This window comes from Anopheles stephensi, chromosome 2 (assembly GCF_013141755.1).
Source record: "Anopheles stephensi strain Indian chromosome 2, UCI_ANSTEP_V1.0, whole genome shotgun sequence".
Classification (NCBI taxonomy): domain Eukaryota; kingdom Metazoa; phylum Arthropoda; class Insecta; order Diptera; family Culicidae; genus Anopheles; species Anopheles stephensi.
Window position 1 is genome coordinate 5827447 of NC_050202.1, and position 6140 is coordinate 5833586.

Here is a 6140-nt window from a genome sequence, read left to right on the forward strand (position 1 = left end):
AGGTGAAACCTAAAAACAATAGCGCTATAGTTGACTTATTAAATCTCACGACTTATTGAAGGTGTAATGGTGATTAATCGGGCAATTACGATCGGTAAAAGAATCCACGCACAGCCCCGACACTGACACCCGAAAAGTGGCCGTGATTTCTTTTTCCCCGGGACAGGACACGACACCGACCGATTGCAAGCGTTGGATCCTGTCAGTTGCTCTGGGTCGCTGAGGATGTTTCTGGCGGGGTTAATGAAATGCTTTTAGCCAAATTACCACCCATTGTCTCAGGGTAGGACACACCAGGACGAATGACAAACTGTACCATTCGGGTCTCTCTCTCTCTCTCTCTCTCTCTCTCTCTCTCTCTCTCTTTATCTTTCTTTTTCGCCAAACAGGAATGAAATGTGTCATGTCAGTTGATGGTTGGAAGGTTATTTTTTTGTCTTTGCCGTTGTCGTTGCAACAACCGTCGTCTGTCGTTACGCCACTTGAACCGTGGCGAATTGACATCGAAAACAAGATTAAATGATTTATGCGAATGGAAGCGTGGAAAAACATGGTGCCACAAAACGCGTACTGACCATACTGTAGGAATGTTGATTTACATTTAGTTGGCACCGTTACATGGTGGAACATAGTTGGAGATTTAGATGTACACAAATAGGCGTCAGTAGCTATAAATGTTCTAAGTTGACGAGTTGGTTTGATCGGAGACCTTCGGAGAAGTTCCAAGTGAACCGGTTGATATCATAAAACTGAACATCGATTACAGAGATTAAAGAGACTGGTAGAGCTACTATAGATGGGACTCTCAAGAACAACAATATTAAAGGCAACGGCAGGATGTGTCAGTTGATATCGGACAATGTGTTCATGTCACATTTTTCGCTTTCCTGAACGCTCTAATCCTTACTTTGTGAAATCATGTGCTGCCATTCTGATGTCATCTGAGAACTTTCTCTTGAGTGGGATATTTCGATGAGCATTCCAAAATCAACTATTCTTGCTGTTATTCCTTACTTTACGAAATCATCTTAAACAACCTACAATGAGTCTGTTGGCTTTCACCACGAAAATGTTAAAAAGTAGACAAATCATGAACCTCAGAATCGGCTCTCATTATTATCTTGTCCTGTATTCTCAGAACTTCCTTGAGTACCCAATGAGGCAACATCTTCTAAAATTACAACCATTTTTATTTGTTCTAAAACGTCACTATTGCTCCATGATTATTGACATAATTAATTCGAATTCGTTGCGCTTCTTACGGGTAACTGTTCAGAGTTAAATTGCATTTTTATTGCCCCGGAAATTCAATGTGAAGTTGTACACATAATCCCCTTTCTTGGTGCGTTGTTTATTATCGTAAGCATGTTCTACACTCGCCATCGTAATCGGGTATTAGCCATACAAGGATCGAACAGTGGTCCTCATCCTTCCCTCTTTTTTTTGTATGCCACCGGTTAGCTAATTCGTTTCGCTGCCTCGCATTGGATGGAATTTCCGATACCACGGCAAAGAATCAATGAGAATCATTTTGAATAATCAATAAATTACTCCTAAATTAGAGCCGATGAATATTTTATTCGCGCGGTTATTTATGGCCGCTCGGTTCTGCTTACCAACGCTCACCAGCGTTCGTGTGCGTTAGTGGAGGTGATAAAGCCAAGGAAAGATCTAGCAACTAGAAAGAGCTACGCAATAGAAGGAAGAATTTATTTACTACAGCATGCAGCGCCTAGAGAGTGAGGCCGTCCGTCTGCGGACTAGCAACTCCGCACAAGGGTGAAAACGGGCGCGAAAACATTCACTTATAAATCACTTCATTTTGCTCCATTATGCACAATTATCGGACAATCGGGAAGGTCGGCCCCTAATTGGAAGGGAAGATATTTTAATCGATCGATTGCTCCGACTGCTGTCCCCCGGGGAGTGCCGGACAGTGATTCTCCCGGTGAGTGATTTATAAGACTTGTCCGTTTTTTTTTTCGCACATCCCACAATCGCTGTTTGATTTTTCACAGCTTTCCTTTTTGTTTCCATCCCAATTCTGAGCGCTTTCCGCTTGCTCCGTTAGCTCCTTTTTAGTCTTAAAAGCTTTAAAGGTTTACAGCGTAGCTACATTTTCGGGTGCAATAAAGATTTCCGACTGAGGTTCCGGAAACCTTTTAACAACGAGCCCGACAACTACAAAAGCCACCGAGAGCGGTTCCCAAAAACCGGAACAAGGAAATGGGTTTGCCCTCCGACGGTATTTATTATTCTTTTTAGCGATCACAGCAACATCGGCGATCCATTTCCTGCGATCGCGTCCGCTATCTTCCATACCCCATAGGATCGGCAACTTGTAAACAGTGTTTGGCCGTTTTGGTCTCGGTTTTTGGACTTTTATTGGGCCCGGTCACGTTTGGGAAGATTGCTTGCGGAAGGAGGGCCACGATCGTGAAGGGCTGCTAGCGAGGCGAAATGGAGTAACGTAAATACATTTTCACCTTCACTCGGGGTGGGAAGTTCCGGCGGTCCTTTGATGCGATATCGTGTGTCGTTCGTCGTGATGGTTCGCTTCCCAACCTCCAGCTACGGAAGAAGATCACCAGTTGGGGTTGTCGTCACCCCTTTTTGTCGGGATGAATGGGGGGGGGGGGGTAAAATTAGATTTGATCGTTGACATGCCGGCTTACTGTTCTAAACCGAGTGGAACCGATTTAAATTAGTTAAATCGAGAGTGATGCTTTGCAGGCTTGAGACTTGACTGATGGAATAATTAAGTGTGTACCGTAAATCCGACACGCTTAGAACCGTCCCAACCGTCCAAGCAAACCGGAGTGTGGGACAGTATAGTTATGCTAATATTTGCCCAAAGTTGGAGTCCCCGAAAAACGTTGCAACTTCAAAGTTGGTAAAGCAATTAGTGGCAACTATAAAAGGGACACACCGGAACCTCCCCCCCCCCCCCCCCCCTTGAAAACTGCTTCTCCGAGAGCGGAAATTGAATCCGATACCTGAAGTCTGGTTCCCCGTTTGTCGGCTAGCACTATCCCTCTGAGGTTTGTCCCTACTGTTCCTCTTCTCTTCCGTTCCCGAATGTGTCTCCCGCGCGTGTGTGTCCACGAAACCACTGAATAGGAATTCATTAAAAAATTAACACCTTTTTATGAGCTTTTTAGTTAATAGTTCTTGATGGATTTATTTATCGACCGGCGAACGATCGGCGAGAACAGAAGATCCCGACCGGTGCCGGAGATCCCTTCACGAGGGCCACGGGCGGTAGCCAGGCAGACAAGAAGCAAATATTTGAGATGTGAAATGGATTAAGATGTTGTTCAAAGTGCGTTTGCCGTGCGAGGGTTGCCACCATCAGCCGACAGGGGGCACAATAAAAACAAAGCTCTAGCATAGGCCGCGGTAGCAAATATGAGGCCGTGTTCAAGCTCTGCACATCGATTGTGTATGTGTGTGTGTGTGTGTGTGTGTGCGTGTGTGTGTGTGTGTGTGTGTATGAGGATGGTTTTTGAGAACGCGTGTGAAATGGATGCCCTGCCGGGACGAGGCTGTTGGTAGCCTTTGCTGTAGCGGTACAGTGCGTGATGGAAAAAAGGTTGCACCTCAAGGATTCTTTCACAAATTATAGTTTGGAGTTGTTTGCCAAATCCCCTTGCTTCATTTGTATATAAACATTAGGTAAAATTTAGTTTAAAAATAATGCTCTTTCCTGTATGAAGTTAGCTAGTCATTTAAAACGCTGCTCGATTTAAGATACAGATGAAATTTTGTAGCCCGACTAGATAGGACTAGAGGGGCGGTCCGGTGGCCGAGCCGACAGTGGCGCCGGTCTTCACACGACAGGACCAGGGTTCCAGGACGTAGGCTCATAGGTGGCAAATTTAAAGGGTTCCCGAGATGAACTTGCAATGTTCCATCTGTTTCAGAACTCTGTCGCACTTGCTCGACTCTGCCCAAGAGGACAATTTACATACAGAACTGGGCAAACTACCACCAAAACTTTGAGTCGATGTCGGTTTGATACTTCTTCTCATGAATTCTACTCCTTGTGAACCTTCCATGGGATTAATGGAAATAAGGTTTATGACAGGCACGTATCGATACCTGATTGAAAAAATGTAGAGAATGATTTTACAACAAAAAACAAATTTCTATCAAGCGCAATATAGCGAATACTCGATAAATGGGTGGTTTTTAACTGGAAGCTTGCTCTGTAGCTGTAGCTCTGTTGAAGAGTTGCCAAACGTCAAAAACGTTCGACGATGAAATATGAAAGTAAACAAATCGCATCTAAGTAACCCAACACATGTTTTTTTTGTATGTGTATCACTTTGGAAATGTCAGGCGAATTCACGAGCATTGTACGCTAGGTGGATTGTGCCAGAGTATTTTCTCTTATCTATTCCCTAGTTTTTGATTTATCCTCAAGGAAAGCAAAAATCAGAAGAGTTGTTTTCTCGCTGTTTTCCGATTATGATTTAGTAAAGAGGTGTAGAGGAAACGTGACCGGCACTGTATCAGCTTTAACAGCTTCTGCTAAATGAACCCCACCGAAAGGTTCAATGGAATCCGACCCCGTTCGATGTGCAGACACACCTGGGCCCATGGCGTAACGGCGGGTGCGGCCGAATTGGAAGAGGATTGTAAAATCATCTTTTTCGAGCCTGATCGTTCCCCGCCAGATCGGAGGCTCTAAAAGGTTGTGTTGTTCTGGGGGCGATTGTCTTTTTTCAGCATCGTAGTCCGGCGGAAGCGATGGACAGACGACTAGCGATGAAAGATGACCGTCCGGGGCGCGCTAACCCTGTGTTGAAGATCATATTGAGGTAATATTTTTATTGATTCTATAATTTGCTTTACAAATTCATTCATAAGCCGGTCGGAAGGAAGGAATGCTACCGAACGGGCCCCGGAGACCCTGAGAAGATGAAGATGATGAAAATGTTTTCGCATCGCCAAGCGACTAAACATGAATCGGTGAATGGACATATCACACAGAAAACGGTGGTTGGGATGTGTTGGCGAGGGATTCTGTTCGATCGAAATCGCCATTCCTGAGGACAAAATAATTCCTTGAATGGACCTTGACTGTCGGCGAACGAACGTTTTTGATGGACGGTTGGTCGTTGATGGACGCTTGCCCGATACGAAAGCCAACGGCCGGATTAGCCGGAGTGTGAAACGAAACGTTGTAAAATCGTTGCGAGTTTATTGATACGTGCTGGCTACTGGTTTTTGCTGATTTGGTGACAGCTTAAGCCGGATTAAAGGTAAAGCCGTTACTAATGCGTGGAGTGTGGAGTTTGCAGTGGGTCTTATGGCTTGAGATGCTAGTCTCTCACCAGCTCTTGTCTGGTGTGGTTGGTGTTGCTGTGAAACACACAGACTAAGAAGAAGAACATTTTCTGCCAACTGAAGGGCAGTAATGGTAATAATGGAGTTGGCATCTTTTTTCACCTTCATATAGTTTCTGAGGCGGTCCAGTGGTAGAAGCGACAACGCCGCCGGTCTTCATACGGCAGGACTGGGGTTCAAATCCCAAACGGACCGTTCCACCGTAGAGAGGGCTGACTATCGTACTACGTGGTGTAATTTAGCCTAGTAAACCAGTAATGACAGGCATGACCTGAAGAGTACGTTAGGCCAAGAAGAATGAGAGAGATGGCTTAGGTACGACTTCCTTATCCCATACTCCAAAGATCGCAGCTTCCTGGACTTCTTGAAATCGAGCTTGAAGCTCGATCGATTAAGATACACAGTCCGCAGACACTGATCAAGATCTGAGTCCTGAGCAATTGAGTACTCGCGAGTTCAATGTTGAATCTGTCTATGAGTTTAATGAAATAGATCTTGATGGCCAACAACTCACACTCTGATTAGAAAGAGGTTTGACTCTTCGAGCTTTCTTTAGCTTTGCCATAATTTTAATATGTTGTCATCATTCTTTGAGTGGGCATTTTTTTTAACTTAAGCTTACCATGTCCGGGACTTAGGACCGGGGTTCAAATCCCATCCAGACCACCTCCCCGTACGCTCTACTTTACTACGGATGAAATCAAGTCACAGAATGCCAAAAATGGCAGGCCGAAACCCACGAGGTTGTAGTGCCAAGGAAGAAGAAGAAGAAACTTACCATGTTATTC